The 27,757-nt window shown below is 30.7% G+C and overlaps 1 protein-coding gene and 1 long non-coding RNA gene across 2 annotated transcripts in view; one reads left to right on the forward strand and one right to left on the reverse strand.

The window, feature by feature from the left end:
* The window catches only part of LOC121132518 (regulating synaptic membrane exocytosis protein 2-like), a 102,143-nt gene extending 96,063 nt beyond the window's left edge, over positions 1-6,080 (reverse strand). Inside the window, 1 exon segment of the mRNA XM_040727935.2 lies at positions 5,680-6,080. The gene's annotated coding sequence lies outside the window, so the exon portion shown is untranslated.
* A 17,089-nt stretch (positions 6,081-23,169) lies between these two features.
* LOC121132175 (uncharacterized) lies at positions 23,170-25,314 on the forward strand. Its single transcript, XR_005869254.2, has 4 exons — positions 23,170-24,478; positions 24,549-24,645; positions 24,707-24,868; positions 24,968-25,314. It is a non-coding gene; the product is annotated as an uncharacterized lncRNA (long non-coding RNA).
* Positions 25,315-27,757: the final 2,443 nt, after the last annotated feature.

Consider the following 27,757-nt stretch of genomic DNA (forward strand, 5'->3'; position numbering starts at 1 on the left):
GGGTAGTAAATCTTTATATATATATTTTTTTTTTAATTCAAATGTTTTTATATTGCACTTATACAACGAAAGATACACATTACTGAAGCCATGTTATAGAAAACTAACAGATTTCCAAAAGGAAAAAACGTACATTTTCTAAAATCATTTAAATATAAATAAATTCATTTTGACATAGTTTTTTTTACCATTCATTGTAGGCAGATTTAAGAATAGATAGAGTTGTGTAAACTATGATCTAGGGGTATACTAAAAAAAAATACATTGAAGAATGGCAATTAAAAATCATTAGGAAGGAAAGCAACTAAGCTGTCATGATGCTTTATTAAATCAGCTAGCATCAGTCGTTCGAAAATGGATATAAACACAAAACCCACTCCATACCAAGTAAAGACATTCCTCCAATGTCGATCCTCAATTCTACTCTGAGTCAAACGAAGACTCACCTAAATGTGGCTCTTTTTAATTTATGAGCAGACTTTTTACTTTGATGGTTTTTCTTCAAAAATCAAAGAATAATTATTTTTTAATCATTTTACGGGTTAATTCTGATTTTTAAGAGTGTTTTATATAGACAAATTAGTGGTTAATGATTAATATTGTCGTTACTATCGTTGTAAAAAATATGACCTCCTGTAATGATAATAAATAGTTAGCGAAAAATAACATGATAACCCTGACAAGTTGAAATATATTTAAGAGGAGAGCAGCTTAGCTGTCGACGTTTCATTAGAGTAGCTACGAGAAAGGAAATAAACACAAAACCCATCTAGCAAGGACGTATAAAGAAATACTCCAATATCGATCCTCAATCTGCAACGAGGACTTACCCTTACAAATCACCCAAAAAATCATTATGGTTATTCTCCATATTTCATAATCATATGCACTAGTCCTTACTTTACACTTAGATGTTCTATTTTTAATAATCAAAGAATAATGGGAACTGTTCCGATTGCCAACTAGACACAATCTTTTTCCCCATCTAGGACATATTTAATACAACTCTAGACAAGCGTATTAATGCTATTATTTTATTAAAGAAGAAAACAAAGATGACAAGAAATGGGGAGACCTTATTTATGACATAAATGCACTTTACTCATTAAACTTTTCATGACTTGACATGTATGACATAAATTGTTTTTGAAATACAAAGGATGTGTATGTAACAAATACGTATAAAATAATGGAGTACCTAAAAACATTTTTTTTTTCTTTCAAAAAAAGTAAAGAAAGAAGAAACTCAACAACTAAGAGACCAACAGACACAACAATCCTTTATGATATGTAATAGTTATGAAGACGATCCGTAAATAGCAGTTCCGGGCTCCATGCGGTTCTTTGCTCTTCAAAAGGGAGCATTATCCACATATTTAGCAGTTCTGATTTGATTCGAACCTGGTTCCTCAATTAGCTAGAAATCCAGTTCTTTTTTAAACCATTTTATTTCAAGGGAGTAGGACCTATATTGAGAGATGAATATTGAGTTTATTTTTAAGCTCGAACGTTATTTTAAAGTTAGCAAACTGACGAGTGAATTTTATCTTACTAAGCATCTGTCAATCTTATGTAACTCCTAAGTAATGAAAAAAAAAAAAAATGCTCCAATTTTCATCACTAATTCTTTTTGACATTTAGTACGTACAAATTCACGGTTAGTTGAACGAGAACCTGTTCTTTTTACATATTTTAAAAAACAGTTCATGAGTAACCCCCTTCTCTCAGTTTAGCGATTTGCCAACCGGTTCAGATATGCAAAATAACTACTACCTACAATGTACAACATTCCATAGAAACATGGGGAAATCTATGTATTAAGAATTGCAAGATGTAATAATTAAAAAGCTTAAATATATAAAGTGGACAGAAATCATGTGCATATGTAAGTATTTGATTTTATGTAGTGCAACAGCAACATAAGGCAATATATTAATGTATCAATTGATTTATTGTTTTGCTGCTTGAAATATACACATATATGGCTTTCATACATATATATTGAAAGCGACAACGAAATAACAGAGATCCTTTTAATGAAATAGGACAAAAAAAGAATAATTAAGTTACTGGGTGGCACATATTAATTGTCGCATGGTTCAAGTCTAAATTAAATGTTCATTAATAATCATTTCTAATTGTGATTGGTAACAATGGCTTTCTGAAGCTTTCAGCTTTCCAATAATAATGCAACACGTTTTAATTGGAGTAAAGATGTCGATGGAAGTACAACAAAGATAGCAGATGCTTGATTTAATGGTAGCATTCCCCCCCCCAAAGCAAAGCGACAAAGCGACAAAATTGACCGATTTTGTTCAATGCCTTAAAGAAAGGCTTTAAGCCTCTAAAAATTCTTAAGAGGTTTTTCATATGCTTTTGCCTCAAGAATGGACGAGAATGAGTAATACACCGGATTAAATATCGGATAGTTTGGAAGCCATACAACCTTGGTACTTGTGTTTATTTCCTTCATCTTGTTTGTAGCTGATCTATTAAAAAACGTCATGACAGCTAAGCTGCTCTCCACCCAAACATTCTTTAAATTATCAGGACTACCACTTAAATTTTATAGTACGTTAAATACAATCCTTTTCCGCCAGCTCTCAGTCAGGATCAAGTTGGTAATATCATCAATTAATGAAAGAAAGAAAAAAATAGATCAATTGGTTCAGTATAAATGACTACGAAGAAGTCAAACAACATATCACAAAATTTCGACGAGTTAAAGACAAATATAGTTGCTATTAACCATATTTCTCTACAACTGTATTGTTAATAATTATTCAATAAAAGTCGATAATCACGGAGGTAATTGAGTATGGTTATAATGCATCCAACCATATTCTAGGTTACATTTTTGTGGAGAATAATAAAAAGTAAAGAAAGGGTAATAAAAACTCATGCCTAGGTACAGTGCTACTGCAAAGATTATCAATCAATGTCATTTTCGATGTACAAACATATATATAGTAAACTATTATGGAATTGGTAATTGATATATTATGTATAATGATGTATAAATAGTGGCCTAGAAAGTGGGAGCGGCCTTTTTTTTTCTTTTTGCGGCGAAGTTGAACGGAGGTTATGTTTTTGGAAGGGGTTTTGTACTCTGCCGAGTGCACATTCGAATCTAAACATGTAAGTAAAAAGTAAAAAATTGCGCGTGTGCTCATAAAAGACAGAGAGTAACAATTAGGGTTTGCTCGGGACTTATAAATGTAAGCTCTTGTTAGACTTGGAGTAGAATTGAGGATATATATTGGAGTTATTCCAGCCTATATGTCCTTATTATATATGGAGTGGGGCTTTTGTGTATTTTCTTCCTCTCACGACTGATTCCAACTGATATAATAAAACGTCATAAAAGCTAAGCTGCTCTCCTTTAAAACATTCTCCAAATTGTCAGGTTTCTCTTATACACCACTAAAAATAATATACCTACTTATGTAACTAAATATAAATATAATATAGAGAAATATATGTGGTAAAAGTGAGGTTAAAAAACAAAAGATTACTGTCATTTAATTGGCTTGTTTTAATTTATTACTTATGGGTGTCAATAAAATATTTGTCAATCAAGTATTTAGTTATTTTACTTTAATGTTTAAAAGGTAAATTTTATATATTTTGCCTAGGCAGTAAAAAGCCATGCATCACCACCGCGTAGAGTGATGCTAACCTTGATAGTAACCCTGTCAATTTGAAATGTATTTAGTAGAGAGCGGCTTAGCTGTCATGACATTTCATTACACAACTGCAAACATTTGGGATGAGATTGGGTGGGGGGAAGGAAATAAACAAGGACATGGCAAAAATGACTCCGACATCAATCCTCAATTCTACTCTGAGTCCAACACAAAAAGTTACATCCAGTTTCGTATATAGCAATGATATATTTTAAAAGGAAGTCCACTCCTCAGGAGTTAAGTTATAATGACAACAGATTTAGAAGAAAATTTACTCTTCATTTTGCCCACTCAAAAAAAAAATAAAAAAATGGGGAGTCAATTAGACAGTTCATACAGCTATTGAATCATTGATTCGGAAAATTGAGTGCCTAAATCCATTTTCTTTTGATGGGAATTGAATAATAAATGATATAGGCTAACTTATCTAAATGATATAAAATGTACACTATTTAGATACATTGAAAGATATGAAAGTGTACACAGTATATTTAATATGTAGATTTAGCTTTTATCTATTCATACATAAGTAAATCATGTTCAAATTAGAAATCCTTTCATAAAAAGTATTGATATTTTTACATTTTATGCAATAAACAAAAATTTAAGAGTTCTATACTGAATTTGGTTATAAATATATGAGTGCTATGTTAAGCAATATTTGCATGTACATGGTGCAGTAACATTGTTTTTATCTTTCTTTCATAAGGATAGAATACATTTAAAGTGTTGCTTCACACTGTTTTAAAAATCATATCCCATATGTGAGGTTTTTACCCCTATTGTCTATGCACTGAATAAACCAGACTTCGGTTTTTTAATACCTGTTGACTCTTAATCAGAAGCTAAGTTAGAATTAGTTTGATTTTTATAAAATATTTTGTCAAACCATTTTTTGGAAGTATTTATGTTCAACGGCAAATACACGTTTCTATATTTTCCAGCGCATGATAGCAACTTACTCTCTTTCCAAGAAAACTTCAGGTTCTCGCGTCCAGAATGAAACCATAGCTACGCCCCTTACTAGTTCTACAGTCTAATTGGCACGCATTATAAAAAAGGACGATACTGCATCCTGTATTACAAAGAATCCCGTAGTCGTTAAAATATATTTACCCTCATTAACTTTCCTGGGGTGTTTCTCTACCCCAGACTGTAAATCTTGTGTGTATCATACTTTTATCTAGCTTCAATGTAAAATCTTAATTTATCATTGCTAGATAACACTTCATCAGTTTATGAGTTATTATCCTATTTTGAAATTGGTTCTCGAGGTAGAATGCCCCTTAGACGTTCTTTTTATTAAATCTCTTCACAATGCTTATAGAACATATTGTCTAATTTGATAATAACTTAAAAATAAAATATAGTCAACAGACAATTCGCTATTATTTTTTCCAACTAAAAATAAGCAATATTAATTCACGAGTTTCAAATATAATGATAAAAATGAATTCAATTTGTAATAACAACTAATGTTTTTTTGGTCCTTTTTTAAGACTCAAGACTATAGTTCAGCCTAATTCCGTCACGGTCTGGTTCAGTTTAGCACTTTTTAGTTTTAATTTTTGGATTTTTTTTTCAATCCCAAAACCAAGCTCCCCCCCCCCCCTTCAAATGATAATCCTGGATACATCCAAAATAAATTGCAACAAAACATAACGGTTTCAATTTACTAATCTGGGGTGGCTAATTGTTTGGAAATAACGAAAGGTTTCATAAGAATTCCAAAGAGTGAATATTTTTTCACTATTTATACATGTGTGTACATGAAACCTGTTGAATTAAAGAATGTGATTAAAGGGTTAAAAAGGATTAAGAAATCGGATTTCTTCATTTTTCTCCCTTTACTTTTTTTCAAAAGTACTTAATTATATGCATATAATTCAAATCCTGATTAACAGATTATATGTGTACTATGTACACGACACATCAAAGAAGAAACCATAGGTTCAAAAAAACATAGCCATCCTGAAAGTAAATGTATTCTTACATAAATTCATGAGATAAGAACCTGATGAAAGTTATGGAGTACTTGTTGAATATATATCCACGATGCAGCTGTTGATTTAATGTACTTCTGAGTCAGAAATTAGTAAGGATTTGGGTGATACGAAAAAAAAAAAAAAGAAGAAGACAAATACGAACAATAATCAACACTTTCACGCAAAAAAAAACACAATTTATGAAAAAAGTGGGTACTCTCAGTTGATTGTGTCTTCTTAAGGAGGGCGAAACTCAAACTACATGGATAATATAAAAAAAGGGGAAAGATAAAAAAAAAGGGAGTGAGAGAGAGAAAACGAAGGAGAGAAAGAAAGGGGAGAAAAAGGAGAGGAAAAAAGGAAGAACCTTTTTCCGTGGTGGAAAAAAGGATCAAGGCAATATTATACTAAATATTGGGGCATGTAGAACAAAAATAGATCTCATTCTTAAACATGGAACGTGCACTCTTTCTTTCCTTTTTCTTTTTTTGACCGGCTGGTGGTGTTTTTCTATAAATAGAATATGTATGAAATCAAATATGTATAATTGAGTTAAAACAATTGTGTAATGAACTAAAGAAATTGCAAATATATTTTTTACTCATTATTAACCTGACAACTTCTCAAAGATGAAATCCACACCCTCTGTGGGTCGGCTTGTAAGTAAATGTCGTCGTCATATCAATTTAATTTAAAATTCTACGTAACATACAGACAAAGCACATTCCTTCAGTCTAATTTTGCAACAATAAGAGAACTATACTCGGAGCTGCCGGAGATTCAGTTCATAGAGGAGGATTGGAGATGCGCCGTAGTTATATTTCTAATTAATAATCAATAGCAAATCAGCAACTGTGACATGTATAACACCACTGGGCTGACAATGCGTTACATCCAGGAAACTAATATGACACTGGAGGATTCAAAGAACCCCAAAATGACTATTTAGAGCTTGTGGAGGTCACAAGAGGACTCCAAGAAGGTCAGGGACGTGGAGTTCATATACAAAGGCGCACCATCAGGAAAGTCCCTCGTCTCAGTTGGAAATTGGACTTGAAGTCAGCGACAATACAGTTAGGACATATGCTAACGAGGATCTCGTATGCCAGTCTTACAAGATCTGATGACCAAGAACCAGTGGCTCCCCAGCAGCCCTCATCTTAATAGCATGGATTATTTGATCTGAGTCTACCTTGAGGCTACACTGATTGAAGTCCCTATAAAACTATGACTACTCTGGTGGCTATCGTCGAGGAGTACTTCCCATCCATGATCAGGGACCTCTTCATCAAGGCTTACTCTCCTTCAGAGGCCGTATCGAGGCAGAGGTAAATTATTTCGAATATCCTCAAGACATATAACTTAACATGACTTTGCTTTTTATTTGAAATAAAGATACAGGTTTTATGTTTTTTTTTTTTGTAAATACGAGAGAGGGTGAAGATTTCATCTAGATACCCTATAAAATAAACAGAATTTAATTATTTGTATTCCTTAACCTTCCATTAGTGAAACGCTATATTACAAACACTGAGATCTATAAAAATACTTTTAATTTCTTTGAATCTATATTTTATACTAATAATTTTTAGTATACTCCTCAAACATTCAATCGGATGATATCCAGTTTAGTATTTATCCTTATAATCCCTTGTTTATCATTTATCCATATATTTAACAATATTTAATTGAGATTTAGTGAATTAAATTTACTGTTTTGCGTAAAAGTGGTTACTTTGTCTTTCCTTTTGATTTCTTGCCTCTTTTTTTTATTTATTCTGAGGCATACAATGGTAGCTACAAAATTATAATATTGTAGTTTTTATTCTATATAAAAAACACAACCTCATTAAAACAAATAAGTTACTAATTTGATTCCCAAAATTTTCAGAAGATAATTAATATTGCAAAAAATGTGTTTCAAAATATCAATGTATTGCTTTTAGCAAAAAAAAATAACAAATTATATCTTCTTGAACCCTCAACCACATGTTTTTGAGAATATTTTTAAATAAGGATGTCTTTTTACATAATATCCAATATTTATATAAGTTTTTTTATTGATATTTCAAGTGCAAAATGTATGAAGTAATTTAGAAAAGGGTTCAATATTTAAATGAAGTAATTATTATAATCGTTCAACAGATTATTATGTTATTAAATATGTTTTATGTTTGGAGAATTTTTTACCCAGTTCACTAACCCTTTCATAAAATGGATGATGACTAACAGAGGTTTAAAATATTTATTAAACTATTTCTTTAATTTAAGTCCCTCTTGTATTTCATTAATATTTTACTCTTTAAAAAATAGCCCTTGGCTGGTAAAGAAAAAAACGAGGAAAAAAGAGTATGTATAGAAGGTGTCTTGACTTATATCAAGGTTCAAATAAAATTAGGCAAAAACATAATGAGTAACAATAAAATGTTATTATAAACTGGGAAAGTACTTGTTCATTTCTGGTATCGCATTTATATATTGCCTTATACTAAGGCGTCATTATGAAGGGGAAATACATGGGGTAAACGATTTTATAAAGGTTATCGTATCAACATACTTACACTGCAGTACTATTATCTATCGAAGGTTTTTTTTGTTTTTTTCAAATGGAAATTCCGTTTTGTGTGTTTAGGTAATTAATTGATAGGAGTGAAGGATCATTTCCCTTCACTACATAATGCACACAAACTTTCCGACTGTTTTTCTTACTTTTTCAGACTCCAATATCAAATATTATTTTTATAGCAACTAAAATACAAGGACTTTTCTTTTTTTAAATATATAAAAAAAATTAGTTTTCAGCCTTTCTTCATAAAATGGTTAGAAATATTTTTTGGAATGTCATTTTTATATATTCTTAGAATGATCTTTATTCAGAAAAAACCAAATGGTTAATCACACTTTTTTGTTCATTTTGTCTGACTTGAGTATAGAATGGCATTTTTGTAAGGGAACACATTTCAATATTTATTACATTTTATTACGAAAATAACCCAAATCTTTGGACTAGATAACATGAATACGACTACATTAGTATAAAATAGTCATATTTTGGACTCCAAAGTATTGTGGATCGACAATAAAGTAATTATTGCTGATGTTGTGTTAAACACGGATTGGGATTTGGATTTATTTCCTTTCCATCATAGCTGCTCGTAGTTAATTTAATATATCGTGACAGCTAAGCTTTTCTCCTCGATAAAAAGTTCAAATTGTCATAGTCAATGCTGCCACTTGTAAGGAATTTAATCAGCTCGTTTTAATGTGCTAAAATTAAAATTACTTTATTAGTTATTATGAAAATATTATTAAAACCATACTATGTTGTGATATTTGAACGACCTCTGTGTTTTTTAATACATACTATTAATCAGCTCATGGTTTTTTCATAGAAGAACTGAAAAAAAAAAGCAAAAAAATAATCAACCAACACGTAAAACGAAGGATAGACGGAAAGAGAGTGGTTAAACAAGGATCATCTATGCTTTTGAAATTCCAGTAATCATAGAGATACTAAATTAATAGAAAAAATTATATAATAGATATACCCCAAAATATACTTATATATAAATATTGCTTAGAGCTGTATAAAATATGTACGGTGCATGTGTAAAAACTAAAATATCCAAAAATGAAGTTAGTAAGTATGGTAATTTGAAGACCTTAGCTGCCATGACGTTTCCATTAAATTAGTTTGTAGATTATGGAAATGAATACAAGTCCTACTCCGTATCAAGCAAGGATATAAAGTTGAATAAAAAATACACATTTTATATATATTTTCTTCCCTAAACATATCCGTCCATCTAATTTCCCAATCCAAGCCGAGCTCCATCATATGTATATACGGGCCATCTGCTTCACATATTTATCAAAGTCCCCGAAGATCCCCTTTCCTCAACATCAGATTGAGTAGAAGATTGAGAGGACGCTAACAATTAAACTATCCTTTTTATACAATTGAATTGCCGGCTCAACATCCTTATGAGCCAATCTATGAATTCTAAATTAACCCTATACTCTACAAAAATGTTCCTCTCTACGACCTACCCAAAATGTAATCATTAATTTCATTAATATTAATGTGTTAACTCTGACTATGAGTGACATATTTAATTTTCGGTTCCTTTGACATACCCATGGGGTCATAATATTTTACAACTCTAGCTACGACCCTGGGTAAGTAGTAGCTTGATTTTTTTCTTTATTTCTTTTCTTCTTTTCATCCTACTCCTGTTGAAAAAAAAGAGTAAGATGAAAGATAAAAAGTGAAAGCAAGGAGTTTCTGTTTCTTCCACATCTACCAGAAATAATAACTATAAGTAAGTATTCTCTATCCTGTACCGGGTGGTCCAATAAAATAAGACCTTCTGCTAGTTCAATAATTTATGAAGGTTGAGTTTACGTAGAAGTAGAGAAAATGACACTTTAACGTGTCGACGAATTTCCATTCGTGCACTCCAAGCAGTTTGGTGTAGGATTACTACCGTCTACGCCAGCAGCAAGTGTAATACTTTAGAGAGGAAGAAAGGCTCTGTCAAAAAGGCCACCCTGGAACCGGAAGAATTCAAGAAAACAGCTTTCAGGGTTTCACACCAGACTATCCAAAAAGCTATCAAAAAAGTGGGTGGAAAGAGCCTTGTGAGGGTTGAGTGGCTACCTTTTGAAACCAGCAATGAAAGAAACCCATCTCCTCCGTCGCAAGATTGTTTTCAATTAATCACTTCATTTCTTTTGAACTGTTTTTGACACTTTATGCCAACCCCTTTGAATAGAACTTTTGAGTGCATGTCGAGGGTAAAGGCTGTAAAATCCGACATCCAAACACCTAGACCTTCAAAGCTACTGTCAGCCAACACTGGGACACCATGATAGATGATTACATCTGTAGTGGGTGCCAGGCTTTTTGGCATCGCCTGGAAGACAGCATTGCCGCTAAAGACGGCTACATTGATTATTAAGGTAGCTTAGGTACAATTACATTTATAGTGTTAATTTGGTTGAAGTTCTACCGTTAATGAGTAACTTATATATTTATGAAGTTTAACACTCAAAGTGTTTAATTTGAATGGACCACTTGGTAGATGAAGGATACTATTCCAGAAATGAAGGTTAATTAATTTCAGTCCCCTTATATTTATTTTTCTCTTTCTCGTTGCTTATTCTCTCTCTCTCTCTCTAATACAATACTTTTGGAGAAAAGGCAGGTGTGCTATAATGTTACGTTGTAGGTAGGAAGGAAGGGAAAAACGTCATTGCACCTCTATGTTAAATGTAATTTCTAGAGCTGAATAAAATATGACTTTACGGTACGCAATATTTTTTTAATTTGGATATCCAATGAGTAGTTGTTGTTGTTTTTTTCTTCAACAGCTGCTATCATTATTAATCTTATTTAATTCGTATCACTCTTATTCGATTTTTGAGACGACAATATCAAAGTATAAAGTGATAGCTTGATTACGCGCAGGAGAAAAGGATATGGGCAGGATTTACTCCGACGTCAATCCTCCATTCTACTCCAAGTCCAACAAACACTTGACACTCCCGTACCAAATCATAAGTGATGCTCTCAATCTTTCATGACCGCATGATGTCTAACCTTAGAGGTCTATATAATTTGTCTTTCTAAATGGCTATCTATGTAGGACTTATTATTTCAAAAATAAGCGGAGTGGGATTTATGTGTACTCTGTCATCTCACAGCTGTCCGTAGATAATTTTTTAAACATTATGACAGCTAAGCTGCTCTCCTTTCAAACATTCTTCAAATTGTCAGGATTAACAAGTTATTTTTCGTTTTCTTTTATATTAATGGATCACTCTTTGCGTTATATTTATTATACATTACACTGCTCGGAGTAGTTCTTTTGTTCAGTTATAATACTTGGTACTTCAATACATTTGTCATTCAAGTTCATGGTTTTGTTAATTTGAAAAACTTCACTTGCATATATATTATATTATTTATGAAGAATTATGCCCAAGTTTAAATTTAAACATTAACCCGTCCAATAATATTACTACGATAACCCAGACTCAATTTTTTTTGGAAATATCATCTAGAGACCTGGTTTATAGATTATATAGTAAGGCAGATCAAATTTTATACTACTGCAGTGATATCTAGGATTTGAAAACAACAACATTTTGGTATGTAAAAAAAAAGATAAACTCAAAATAAACATGCTAACCCTCACAATTTGAATAATATTTGAGAGTAGAGCAGCTTTGGGTAATTTTAGTATAGGGTTTCGATAGTATATTTATTTACATATGCTCTGAACAATATTTTATTATGTTTGGAGTTGTATAAAATATGTCCGACCAGTGTGTAAAAATAAAAATAACTAAAAATGAACGTCTTAGTTATGACAATTTGAAAATTATTTGAGAGGACAGTAGCCTAGCTGTCAAAAAAATTCCAATCAAGATTAAGGGGAAAAAACACAAGTTCTACTCGGTATCAAAGAAAGACATAGGGAGGAACTATGTACTTCATCGTTTATCTCCAATTATATAATGAGTCCAATAGGTTCTTACACTTATTGCTCTGCAACAAATTCTCAGCGTAAGGGGGGTTGACTGAAATGCTTAGACACTTATTCAGTACGAATAATTTATCCCCTTTTATTTTCATTACTGCACAAATTGAAGAAGAAATACTTGCTAAATTGTGTGTAAGCGTTATAGTGAACCCACCTTTAATCTCCATCATTCATAAAGTACACATACTTGTGATTACACTTTATACGTAGAAGTGCTATCTTTACTAATGAAATACTTAGAAACGCAAAAAAAAAAGGCTTAGGACATACGAACCAAGTGATATCCTTCGCAGACACACAGCTACAACAACAACAACAACAAAATCTTACCCCTCTTGAATAATTATTTAATGAGGAATGCCGATGAGAAAGGCGCGTTCCACTTTGCATTACCATTTATGACATTTTATTAATTTACTTTTAATCCTATTAGTTGGCATATTTAAGAATCTATGCATTTAAGTATGTGTCTCTACCTATATATGAAAAAAAAATATGGCAACAGATATAATATATTATTTTCATGACAGCCTTTTTTTTAATAGGAATGCAAATCCGAAGCATTTTTAGCGTGCGATTTTTTTTTCTTTTAGATTGATTGGCACCTGTACAGTTTTTTTTTACTTTTTTTAAATGTTATTAGTATTTTTTCATTCTAAAGGAGAGAACATCTCAATATAAAGTAATTTTGTGAATGACGGAGAGTAACGAAATGTAGAATTAAGGATGGGCATTCCAATAATTTCTGCCAATATGCTAGCGGATTATTTATTTATTTGCTGTCATAACTATAAAAAATTAAGAATAAACGGGCTCCGCCATTTTCAAAAAATAGAATCACGAAGATGGAATCGCCGTAGCTCATTCACAACGTGCTCGGGAGAAGTTATTCTCTTAAATTCAATGTGCGTTCGCGCCCAGGCGATTCCTAGAGAAAGAAATATACTTTCTGTTTATGGATTTCACCAAAAATATGCCTAGGTGAGAGGGAGTAATTGTAATACTATAATGTTTACTTATACTTAATCAGTGCAACTCCATCTAACCAATGTAAGGAACATTATAAAAAAACTCTAATCATGAAAAACTGTGTGATTATCAGAAATAAAAAAATATGACAATGTAAAAGAGAGCATCTATTTCTAGTTTCAATCAGAAAAGGGTTTTCATTAACAAAGCTGCTCATAATTATACTATAATTCTTGAAGATTTTTTTATAAATAAGGATAAAAAGAAAGACGAAGAGTACGACTGAGGACTTGTTCGGGAGATATAAGTCTAAGTCCATGATGGATTTGGAGTAAAATTGAGGATTAACAATGTTTAAATTCCTGTCTATATTATTGTTATTGTTATTATTTGTAAAAAGTTGTTTTTTCTTTATTACATAAAACAGAATAACAGCTAAGCTTCTCTCCGCAAAAAAATACTTCAAATTGTCAGGGTTACCATTTTCTTATTTTTTAGATTCCATAATAATATTCCTTATCATTCCCAAACTCTCATTTGCTTAACCATCTAGGTAAAGAAATACAATTTTTCAGACAAACAAACATTGCTTTATTAATATAGACTTTTTTTATAGGTAAATATTCTTTCAGCAGAGGGTCATTCAATTTAATAACTTTTAACGTTGAACAACTTGGAGGGTTTGTTGGGGAACTAAGTCCTTGTTGAACAAGAAGTCGAATAGAAGATTGACATTGGAGCCTATAATAGATACAGAATAGGATTTGTGTTTATTACTTTGCTCACAAGTAATATAATAATACTTTATAACAGTAAAGTTACTATTCTTCAAAACATTCTTCAGACTGTCAGGAATACTATATTAATTTTTTGTTTCTTTTTGTATTTACCAAAAATGATGTATTACCTTAATGATGAAAAATCTAAATTTAAGGATATTTTTTTGGTTTTTTCAACTTTTTTCGAATTTCAATTAGGACTATTGCGGAAAAAATGTCATTTGTTAATGAAATAACATGATTTGTAACATTTTCTAATTATATTATATTATCACACATTTCCACAAGTTTGAAATAGGGAATATATTAGTTATTTTGTGAATAACGATTTAAGTAACTAATTGTTGTTATTATTATTATTTTTTTACAGAAAACTATTTTGATAGTTGTTTTTTTTCTATAAAAAGTATTGGTAAAGTTAATTTTAATTAATTGTAATCAGGAAAAAAAGATAGATTAACTTAATGTAATTTTGGTGATCTGTGTATAGCACGTACTTTTACTAACCTTTTAGAAAGAAAATATCAAAATATAACACGTGAAGTAAAAAGTTCTCAGCGCCTTTTGCTTTATTTTAACAATAAAGTTTAAATAAACCAATAAAATTAACATTTTGGTCAAACAAGAAGATTTACATTATTTTATCGTCATTTTCGATGGCTGGTCTACCAGATCTTGCTTCATCTTCGACGTCCAAATTACCAGAACGGCATCATTGGAGTCACCGCTTTGATGTTACATTCGACAGTTTATTGGGTCCATAAACAGCACAAACTTTTTTGGGAGCCTGATCCCCCTTTTAATCTTACTCTTAGTGAAGAATGAAGAATCTAACGAATTTTTTCTCTTTCTACTTCAATTTTAGAACGCCGTAACAAAAAATCTGGCTTCATCAAACAAAACTGTATATTAACTTTTTTATGTATAAACTTAACCTTTAATCATACTTTAAGCAATTTTTTTGATGTGATGAATTAATCGTAAGATATAGCTTAGTTAAGATATTTAGCGATACACGCTCTTAACTTTTTACATTACCTATTATGTCATATTTTTTGTTTTTTCTTGTTCTTTTCTTTTTGCTGGATTGGACGACTTTTAGAGAAAAAAAACTTTATTAATACTTTTTATGGAATAGAAAAATGTATGTCAAAATAGTTTAATGCAATATTTTTTTTTTAAAGCTTTGTTTTCATCCTTGCCATAGATGTGCAACCTAAAGATAAAATTGTAGATGAATAAAATTTTTGCAAAGGTTATTTAAATGACAACTTTTGAGCACTAGACGTAATTTAAATTCAAAAAATATTGATAAACAAACCGCCCAACTACATATGTGACTCGTAAACACTAAAGGAAACTAGACAAATGTTTCTCAAACCATTGTATTGTTTGGCAAATTATTAGCAAAAATGATAATTACAATAAAAGAATAATAAATGGATGTATTATATTTTTAAGGCCTTAAATCGGGGCCAATGTAAGGCACTTAAAAAATATATAAATATAAACTATAGTCAAAATTCTTGAGTATCTTTACTCATACCAGAAATTTGAATAAAAAGCCCATTATTGACTCAAATATGCCCCTGAAATATTTTACTGTATGTACGTACATATAAAGTAAAAAAATATATTATAATTTTTTGCTTTTCTAGATTTTTGTTCAAGATTGTTTTTATGTTGATACAGTACATATTATTAAATATCTATTGAGATAATTGTAATAGAATAATCAATTTAAGCGCTGACAGAATGTTCAGAAAATACCATTTAATTAGTTTAAAATTAAGTATTGTTTAGATATAATCAAAAATGGACTGATTCTACAATCGATATTTTTTCTCCCTCAAAAAAGGGAATTAACGATTTTTTCAAGTTTTTTTTAATTACTTAACTCATGAGTTCGTATTCGGAGGAAATCTTAAGGATTTTGTATTTTTTTCTGTTAGAGTTTTGTTGGCTAAATCTAAAAATCACAATTTCATAAGCATAGACCTCTGGGTTGCCAATAATTTTAGGTCTAACGTTGTTCCAGATTTAAAATTCCCACCCAGTATACAACAATAAATTAATTTGAAAAATGGACCGATGGACCATGTATTAATTTTTCCTTTAATCTCATCGATATGAGATTTAAAAAACCTGTAGCATTCAAATTTGTCGACATTTTAAAGGTAAAACTCATTTGGATTTGGGATGGATTAAATACATATTTAATTATGGGGTGGTCCAGAATTAGAGGCACAATAACTTTATGGGACCATTACATTAGAATATTGTGTTGTAATTACTCCCTTTAGAAATATTGCGATATCCGGTCGGATTGTGTCCAGCACAAACTGCAAATCAAGTAGAAGAATGGTGAAAAGACAATTTAAAGACTTTTGGCCCCTCTTTTTAACCAGATCTTAACCCTTAGTCTTTCCGAAGTAGGATATGGCGAAGGTGGATGCAAATGCTGTTTCCAAGTTCATTAAAGACCAACTAATGGCAGCTGTGGAAGCTATCGGGACAATATATTCCGGAAGATGTTGTAAGTACTAGCTTCAAGTTAGTGACGAGGCGTCTTCCCCAAGTAGTTCAAGAACATTCATTGAGATATTGGTTAATTGCAAACCCTATTAAAATTTTCAAAAGTATTAATAGATTAATTTTTCGGTTCGGTGTTAAGTGATTTATTCTAGAAATATTTCGACCGTGTTCAAGATGCAATGTTGTACCAGTTGTAAGTTGTAAAAGCAAACTTTACAAGCTGAACCCAGAAATTAGATGAATAATTTTAAATGACGGATTTACAATTCTTGGAAATATGATAATGTACATAGTAATAGAATATTTCATGAATGATCTATATATATATTAACAAGGTTGTGCCCTTATCGATTTAGTGGTTCTAGTGGTTCAAGTTCTTGAACTGTTAGAACCGACAAACTCGAACGGAGACTGCAATATATTGATTATCGGTCTTGGTTCTCGTGCTTTTGTCCTTATATAGAATATATAAAGAAAATACATTATATATTATAAAAAATCAATTAGCTTTAATCAATAAGTCAACTTTCTGAATTGTTTTTTTTTTTGTTTTTCGTTTTTTTTTTTTCGTCGCAGGGTGATACAGTTGTATCTGAGTTCCAAATAGCTAAGGGCTTATGGTTTTGGTGCTTTTAGGGACCAGAGGGTTTAAATAAAAGAGGAAGGGGTGCATTAGATTATGGATCCAGTTTCGCTACTTAGCTGGTCGCGGGTCTATAATATGATAACTATAACATTTCTTAAGCCAGGGGTTTCCAAACTTGACTATGGAAAGCCCCCCCCCTACAATTATACATTTTTAGCTGGGGCCTCCTCTATGCGAAGCATCAGTACTATGTATATGTAGACTGAAAACAATCCTTAATTCTCCACCTTCCTGTGCCCCTTTTCTTAACCCTCCCTAAAGGTCCACTTGGAAAACCTTGTCTTAAGCAACTTTAGTTTTTGGGGCACCTCATGGACCTTGGGGTACTACGTATAAGATAGCTGCAGACCTGTTTGTATCTAATATCATTTCCATGCCCCAATTTTTTTACAATGCCTCTTATTTTAAGTTTCTGTTACCAAACTGAGTATGTATAAAAAAAGAACCGAAGATCAGAACATACAACAATAAAGCTGAACTAAGACCAAGAACATTGAAATGAAAGAAACAAGATTAGATAGAACACCCGAACCTGAACCAGGCAAAATCTTGTATATTAATGTTGTATTTTTTTTCTATTTGAATACAAATTACAGTAAGATGTAGCACATTATAAAGTTTAAATGCTAATAGTTATATTACTCATAAATATATAATAGCCATGTAATTTTAATAAATCAAAATGAATTGATAATATCAATGAATAGTTGTTTATTCGAATGATCAATATTCTAATTAAATAATGAATTTTAATACGAAGAAATTACCACTTGTACAATTTGCTTATACAAGCTGTAACTTGTAAATACATCGCAACTTGTACACGACATATATTTATATAAGCTTAGATGCATCGCTAAAACGTAGATTAAGAGCAAAATAGATATTGCGGGAGAAGAAGTCTTTAATGACATATCAAGTTTTAATCTCAGAGAATGAGATGAGAGGGAGAAAGTGTTGGCGGAGGAAAATATAAAAAAAGAATATAGACTTAGAAACTGTTACTTTCATTTTATCAGAAGAATAGAAAATAGATGCTTGAGAGAAGTTTTAGTAGAAAAGTCTAGTAAAACGGTCTTTCTGGGCCAAATAGATAGGAAGGTTGTAAGAAGGAACACGAAAATCATTACTACACAAGTTTTTGATAAATTTCTCTCTATTCTGGTTCAAATACCTATAGTGTAATTACCAGCACTCTTTCTTTAGGAAGTATACGGTGCAATGCATGTGAACAGATGATCTGTTCTTTCTGTGGAAGGAAATTAGAGACCACAAAACATCTATATATGGATGCAGCAAGACAATAAATATATGGGATCATTTGACCCAAGTAATATATGTGAAAAATATAATATTATTTTACTTGCATCGGACAAGAAAGGAAAATAATTAATTTTATTATTACCAAATTGAAGATTATTTTATATAAGTTTAGATGTACACAAACTCTATTGTCAGAGAGTTTAATTTTAGCAGTTAAGAAACTGATACAAATGTTATTGGATTGTAAAAAATAATATGTGTTTAGTGGTTGTACGCACGTACAAAAATAAAATCATAAAAGTTAATTTTATTTTCGCAAATTTTTATGTTGATTTCAAATATATTACTGAATTTAATATGCAATCATCCCATCTTAAGGAGATGTAATTTTGTAAGTTAAAAACCAAAATATCTTAAAGATTTTGTATGAAAAGGAAATACTTTTTGGGGCTTCGATTATCTTTACTCAAACTTATTAAGTTTCTATATATAAAAGAGTATATATCTCTAAAATGTTAAGTTAAGCTTGAATCTTGACTTTAATCTTCTTTTTGAAGCAGAAATATATCAGGCTTATGTGGAAAAAAATTTGAATATGTAATTAAAAAAATTATGTTTCTTGTTGACTTGTTTTACTAGTGCTTCAAAACTGAACCTTTTGAATTCAGTACATAAAAAATCAAGATCGTATCTATCAACCAATAAAATCCTTACATCTATGAATTTTTGACCTCCGTATGGTATAAATAATGTCATACAAACTATAAGCATATTTAAGATTAGCAAATAAATCGATTTCGATGTGAGTTAATGATATATTTATCTTTGTAAAAATTAGCTCACATTTTTAGAAAGTGTTAAAATGTTTAATGATTAAAATGGAAGAGCTTAATTAAGTATCAAATACTTAAACAATGAGTTTTAATACTATCTGGAGAAGCACAAGATCCAATCACACAATCTGTTGGGGTGAAAAACATAATATTTTATGGCAAGTTCCTGTTGGTCAATTCATATGATCTTTGTCCAATTATAAAACAGAAATAGTTTGTCATCGTTGTAGTTTTATATCAACATGACGTGGTATATTATTAGACTTTTCCATTTTAGGGTAGTATCTCAAATCTTCAAAAATTGTTTTTATGGCAAAAATGATGAACTAACTCCCTTCACGATCACAGCTCAAAATCAAAGTAAATATTTGTTGAAAGGTTTATGAAGTAAATCGTCAAAAAATAACTGAACTAATTATTTAAACTGATGAAATTCCGATTCAAAAATAAAGTGTCAACTTCAGATAAGGTTTGTACAAGATTATAAGGTCTCTTTAATTCAAATATTATTAAATCATCTATCCTCTATTGAACTTTGAATAATAATGTAACTAATTCATAGCAATGATAATGTAATTATATGTTAGTTGCTGAAAAGTAAGGGATATAAAACTTCATACAGACTGTATCGCTTATTCATATTCCCAATTCATGAGTTTAAAAGGATCAAAATAATGTTATTTTAAGTAATTGAGAAAATTGAGCCTGGAGTTAGTAAAGGCTCATGTATTTACGCACGGAGTTGAATGGATTTGAAATTCAAATAAGTTTTATTCACATAATACAAAATATTCCCCATTAATGTTGCCTATATAAATGTAATTGATTTATTGGGATAAACAAGATTTTTACATTCTGTGCCGAAGTAGAACCAACTGGAAACATCAGGCAGACCTTATCGATTTCCAATATCCCTATTCCTTTGCTGAAAACGATAAAAATAATGTAACTCGGCACATCTAATTCCCATGAAGTAATAGTTATGACTGATGAGTGAGTCAGGAGTCACTGGAGTCTTATGCATTTACTCACAAAGTCGGTTTATAACATAAAAACATGTATATTTATCTATAATTTGGAGTGGCAAATTTTAAAATAGCTGCAAATTCGGAGCTGGGATCTCTTAATATTATAAATCTTACTTCAACAATCTATTTGAATCATACTCTAGAAATTAAATTTAAATTCTCGGTCCCTTAAATGATAAAGTAACATAATATTTTTAATTAAAACTACACACATCTGAGAAGTCATTATTCTGAATTTATGGTTTGGAATAATATTTTGTTATCTTGGTTCTGAATTCAAACATTTGAAGTATGCAACTCTAAATCTATTAAACTAATTGTTCAAATACACTCGGCCACACCTAACTTATGAATTAATCACATTAGTATTGAAACATCAATTGAAGAATAACATTTTATATTGAATAATTAATTATTTGTCTGAAACCTATTAAATAATGATCTTGTATAAACACAAACTGATGTTGATACATTATTTTGAAGAACAACTTCATCAGTTTAAATTATTCATTTAATAATTTTTTAAACATTTAAGTTAGAAAACTTCTTAACATTAATCTACTTTGATTTTGAGTTGTATATACCTTCAGTCAATCCGTCATTTTTTGCGCAAAAACAATTTTTTTAGGATTTCAAATATTACCTCAAAAAAGAAGAATTTCTTTATATACGACGGAATGTTAATATAAAATGACAATTACGACAAAAATTCTGGCCTTATAACTGTTCAAAGTCGATTGGAGCTTGTGCTCCTCCAAGTACTATTAGAACTTATTAACTTAATAATCACATTTAGGGGAGCAACTATCTTCCATCCTTATGGAGGCTTGTGGTTGGAGGTTTAGGTCCAAAAATTATCAACACTGTTGAATCATTACTTGTTTTATATACATGTTTGATGATCAAATCAGTGCATTTTTCAAAAATCTTTAAATTGTCATCGAAACCAAATTTTCGACGGATTTACTTAAAAACTCGCTTGAATTGTACATGTTGATAAATAACTTATGCGATGTGTCCGTCTTTAGCCTCTAAATTAGGCACAAATCTGGGTCCAGATGGAGGAGCAGGCGTTGACGAAAACGGAAACTAATTAACGTTATTATTACCAAATTGCAAAGTATTTTATGTAAATTTAACTATTCAGAAAACGATAAATGTTTTTTTGAATTGTAATAGTAATTTAAAGTAAATGACATGTATTTGGTTGTACGAGTGTACAATAACAAAGAATAACTGGTCATGAGAGTGACCCATGTTGTAATTGAATCATGTATTATAAGATGAAGAATTGTGTACAAGTTGCACCTTGTATAAGCAACATGTACACAACACGTACAAGGAAAATGATGAGTCATGTATAAAGAAAAGCACCATGTAAATGCTTCACAATCCAAATGACTCCAAAAAAATGTTTGGTCGATGATTGAAAAAAAAAAGTTATTTTTTATTTGAATAACTATTACACAAAGCTTAGTTCTCTATAAATATGTGTTCTAAAGAATTTTATTATTCATCAAGTTTCTTTTACATTACGTCATATGTTCATTTATGAACTGGTATTTTTTTTTTTCTCCTTTCCTATGTAAAATCCCTATGTATCTACAAGTATACTAAAAATAAGAAACCAAAAATGAACGCGATCACCCTGACAATTTGAAGAATCTTCTGGAGAAGATTGGGATAGCTGTCATGACGATTTGTTAAATTAGCTGCGAGCAACTAATTGATGAATGAAATAAGGGTACATTATATAGTTTGCTCACACTTTCATATTTTCTCTTTCTATCTCAAATTTGGAGACAGCGACAGAAAATAGTTGAAATTCAATTATTGTCAAAGTGAATAATGTCTTATTGGATTTGGAGAAGAGGGCTCGAGATATTCGGAGAAATAGAACTTTTGAGGATCATGTAAGTAATTTGAAGGTATCATTATGATGAGAAGATTCTCTATTATCAAGTATTCCATGGGGTGGGGTGACTCAGAGTCGATCCGTGGAGATGGGGCAGGAGTAGATCATATCTCATTAAGTGAAGCACTACAGTTTTTTTTTTTTTTTTTTTTTTTTTTTTAAATCTAAAATGAACCGTACAGTATAATTACATTATAAACCTAATAAGTATCATGGGGATGAACTTCTATCTCATCAAATCTAACAGAAAATTACTAAAAGCATGAATAAATAGAAATATACAATATAAACTCCAATGAATGTCCTAATCCGACGTGGAAACTTATTCTACCAATCCATCTCATCCTAATCCAACAATATATTCTTCGATTTGTAAAGTTATTTCCTTCTAATTAAAAGGTTCCTATAATAGAATTTCTTTAATCCACTGTTGAAGTCTCCAATATCGAGAAAGTATGACGTGCGGGCAAATTTATACAATGTGCCCTAAAATAGTCAGAAATTCTCACTCTGTATTCAGTATTGATATAAGTAGAAATAACTTCACTCCTACCATACGTCTAACAGGGACTTCAGAAGTGTTCACAGGGGGTAGGCTGGATGGACTGTATCCCCCTCCCCCCCATTATGGAATTTTTGTTTTGTTGCTCAAAAATTTAAATTATGAACTTTTTTTCCCTACAATTGAATTTTTGTGAATAGCTATGGAATTTTGAAATTTTTTCGGGAAAAAGTTTAATCTTTAGCGAATAGCTGTAGATTTTAAAATTTTTTTCAACAGAATCTAATATTTGAAATTATTTGTGAGCAACTGTGGATTTTTAAAATTTTTTTCGAAAAAAAATAAATATTTTAAATAATATAAAAACATTGTTAAATTCTTAAGTTTTCATAAAAAAAAACATAAAATTTAAAACTAAGAATATATAAAATGATATATCAATAATATTTACAAGTCCATTAATATATTATCAATAAAATATCGAAATATTTTCAGTTTACAGGTCCTTATAACCTTCCATGAATTAATAATTAAAAATTAAAATAAGCGGGTTTTTTTTCAATAAAAAATAATATATACTTTGCCATATATCTTTATAGAATATAATTAGTAAAATACCGAGAAAAAATTATCCCTACGACAGGATTGAAATTAATGGAGGCCATGAAATTTATAACGACCTACCTGATGACGACAAAATATTTTTGTCGAATATGTCGATGTAAGTACTCTTACACCCCACATCCAGATTCAAACGATAATGAATGTCCTAGTTCCGGATCAAGAATATAAACACATATGAACAACACCTGATTCATGATGATTCTGACAACTCAAACTTTAACACCGACCTATTAAAAATGCTTGTTTCATTTAATATACCTTTTTTTCACTTTGAAATTTATGTATAAATATCCCAATAGAACCGTCCCTAATAGAAGAACTCAACATAGAATAATGATGGTTGTTAGCGCTGACGTTATCTCAAAATTAAAGGGAAAATTAGAGATAAGAATATTTCCATAGCTCTTGATAAGACAATCAGGAACTGTCAATGGCAGCTATATTAATGGGTCCTGTGGATAGCCGTTTCTTGGGTTGTCCTTATCTAATCAACATAGACTTAAGTTTTCATCATAGATGGAGCGTCTTACTATAAAAATATGGGTGAAACCCTGCAAAGAAGCTATCCCCAATTGAAATATATTACTTGTGAACTTCCCCGTAAAGAATTTACAAACACAACGGAAGTTTACTGCTTCTTGCCAAATTATCTTACCTCCAGCACTTGTCGTCACACGCATCGGAACTTGGTTAAAAGCAGTGGACTTCGAAGTAACTTCGAAGTAATCAGGGAATATTTGAACATCCTTAATGAGAAAACATCATCGGTCGTTAAAGCTAAGGAGATTATGATGGATAGAGGAATAATCAACAATAAATGATAATATCAAACCAATTACCGAGTGCAATACCGCTTTAGAAAAGAAACTCCTTGTAAGGTTAATTATTGTTGACTATTTACGCATCGATATCAAGTTAGAGCCATTTAAAACCAAATTAAAAAACTTTTAAGATGAAAATACTGTGTACAACGATTTACGAGACCTAGCAAATTCTGAAGAGACAATTTACAGGAACACACCTTTTTTTAATTTGTGACTTAAGAGAGGATTTCAACATATGTCCTAGTTCCAGGGGCCAAGAGCCATTCATACCAAAATAAGGTCGTGTTTATCAGTAAATAGTGTCAGTGACATGTTAATTATGATATAACGGATTCGTAAGAGTAAGTATTTGTCAAATAACTTTTTTCTATAATAAAAGGTATACATCTGTTCATAAATACTGTAATATAGGCAAGAAAAACTACTTGAATGGTATCAAAGGGGGTCTTAGCTTTAAATGGGGTGCAAGTAGTTTGGCTAACATATGTTTCTTCGGGTAAAGACTTGAGTAAGCTATTATTGCTCAATTATCCAAAAAAGTAATTAAATAACATCTTTTTCAAATTTAGGATAAGCATATTGCTAAATGTTCATAATCTCCGAGATAAGGTGTTAGAAAACTAGAGTAATATGGTCAATAACAACTTACTTAATGGTTTTAAAGAGGGCCTTAGCTTCAAATGGCGTCCAAGTAGTTTGTCTAACACCAGTTTCTTCTAGTATATACATGGGTATGTTTAATGGATTTTAACATTTTGATATGTAATTTATTTAAGATAAGCATAAGTTGTATTAAATACTGAACACATTAATTTATTTTTCATTCTTAGCTTTACAAATGACTTACATGACGAAGAATTTGAACTATTATATGAAAAAAACGGATTGGATTCATACTCATAATAAGTATATGTATTTCTGTCTACAAATGTCTTATTATATTTTGTAAATATATAATTTACATATGTCGATAATAATTTGTTGAATCCATTAGTACTATTTTATATTAATAAGTTCAATTTCGTCTCATTTGTCACGAATAAATTGTTTAACTTTATATGTACAACAACTAAACAAATTTGTAATTAATATTTATGCAATAGTTAATTGTTTTTTTAGTTGTCTGTTTTTTTTTTTATTTAACCATACCTCTTTAACTTAATATCACAAATATACGTTATAATAGTTTTATATCCAAATATACTAGTAATCTACAGCTACAATTAAAGTGATAATAATTAGTTTTTGATTCCTCATTGTTATGACATATCATATTAGCGACTTTTATACATATTTGTTAATAGATATGTAATATAAAACTTTGAAAGTTTTTTTGATGATTTTTAGTAAGTAAATCTGGTATTCCTGAAATCGAAAATTTCAACTACATTTTATATTAATTCTTTTAGCGATATTTGAAATATAAAGGATTCTCATTTCCTTACCAGAGTCACGTTATATTCTATCCTCAAAAACCATAACATCATAGGTAACTGATTTTGTTAAATTAACTTTAATCAATAGTACCATATGTCCCGCTCTGCTTCCGAAAAAGTTGAGAAACGGACACTTGACAGTGATAGACAAATTTTCATTCGCGCACTCCAAGCAGCTGAGAGTCTCCAGGACCACCGTCTATACCGTCATTAAATTCCCCAATGTTGTAGAAGTAGAAGGACTTTGTCAAAAAGGCCCAATTGAATCCGGAGGAGTAAGAGAAAACAGCTGAAGTGAATCCCTCCAAATCCATGAGTGCCCATGCAAAATATCTTAGGGTTTCGCACTAGATTGTCCAGAGAGTGTCTTAAAGAAGTGAGAGGAAATATCCTTGTATGGGTGGAGAGGCCACTTCGGGCCCCCTAAAGTCCTGATGCCAGCCCCCTCGTCAACACTTTTTGGGTACATGTCGAAAGTAAGGGCTGCAGTATCTTTGGTCCCAACACCGAGGCCCTGAAAGACATTGTCAGCCAGCAACGGGACGGTATGACGGGTGATTACATCTGCAGCGGATATCAAACCTTCCGCCGACGCCTGGAAGCCATCATTGCCAATAAGGGCGTCTACATTAATGATTGAGAGAGCTGAGACACACATCTATTTAAAATATTTATTTTGTTGAAATATTATTGTTAATTAATAAATTATATAAGTTTGAAGTTTAAATTTGGTTTTATTAGTTGTTTATGTGTCTGACTGTCGTTAGCATTGTTAAATGAAAAAATTGTAATCAATCATTGAATAAATGTTTGAATGATCCATTGTTATAACTAAGAACTTTAGAATTTCTTAGTAAAAACGAGAGTTAGACTTTTTGTAGTTTTTTTTAACTAAACAGTTTTTCTCTTTTTTTCTAAAGCTGTTAAATATTATTTAGTCAAGAATTAAATAATTTGTTTTTGTAGTGATTTAAATCGTTTGTATTTTGTAGCTTAGCCAAGTGTTTTTTTAAAATAAGTAATTTCCTTCTCCACCTCCTCTGTTTTTGCAGCTGATTAAAATGATCTAATGAAATGTCATCAGAACTAAGCTGCTCTCTTCCCAAATATTTTTCAAATGGTAAGGGTTACTATGTTGATTTTCAGTTTTTTTATTTTAACAATCCCAAAATAAACATTATTTTCATCAATATATTTTATTTTAAATTAATCCTTTCTACAAATAATCAAGTAAAACGCAAAGCAATACTGTGCATTGGTTGAGGAGTTATTATACGTATTAGTACTGTTATGACGGTTCTTATTTAGGAATGAAGAATGCAGTCTTCTCTAGTTCAGTCTAGATCCGGTTCAGTTCAATCATCCATATAAGTCTAAAAAACATATATAGCTCAGTTCTTGATAATGCCCCTCAACTTTACTTCTTTTTTTTAGAATTTATTCCAGAACAGACAATCTTAAGGACCCGTACAATGGAACGATAGGATCTTAGGACTAGATAAGAGTGGACTGGAGGAATATATAAGGTATTGTAAAAAGAAATGCATTGCAATTAATAGATTTTTTTCTTCAATAATACTTATCTCCTAGCAATCAAAACAGTACTACAAGACGGTCAAGCTTAACGATTTCCATAATTTTATCCACATTTTCAACGATTAGCCTTCCAGAGCGTGGTGCATCTTTCAAATAAAAATTACTGGAACAGAATCTACAAAAACCAAAATGGCTGTTACAGTATCAAAATTCTAAAGACTATTCACATTTTCCGCCACCTAGCTCAGCGGTTTTCCTTTCTCGAAGAAAACTATAAATATTGCCTTTGTTGCCACGCAACCAAACAATACTGAGTTAAACAATGACAAAAGTGTATAAAAGTTTTTTTAGTATGATATCTTATGTTTCTAAGATCATCTAATGTAAGCCAATCGCACGCATACAACACGAGATAAACATTATTATAGCCATGAATTGGAAAAATATATAATGACTTTTATACTTATATAAATATTGAACTTACACAAAACTAAGTGTATCTCCTATTTGGACTCACCGTTAGAATGGAGGATTGACATCAGAGGAATTCCTGCCTATATTCTTAATAAATACGTAATGGGGTTTTTTGGATAGCTTCTCCATGATGCTTGTTGTTGATCTAATAGAACATCATGACAGCTGGAAAAC

Source organism: Lepeophtheirus salmonis, chromosome 2, assembly GCF_016086655.4.
Source record: "Lepeophtheirus salmonis chromosome 2, UVic_Lsal_1.4, whole genome shotgun sequence".
Lineage (NCBI taxonomy): Eukaryota > Metazoa > Arthropoda > Copepoda > Siphonostomatoida > Caligidae > Lepeophtheirus > Lepeophtheirus salmonis.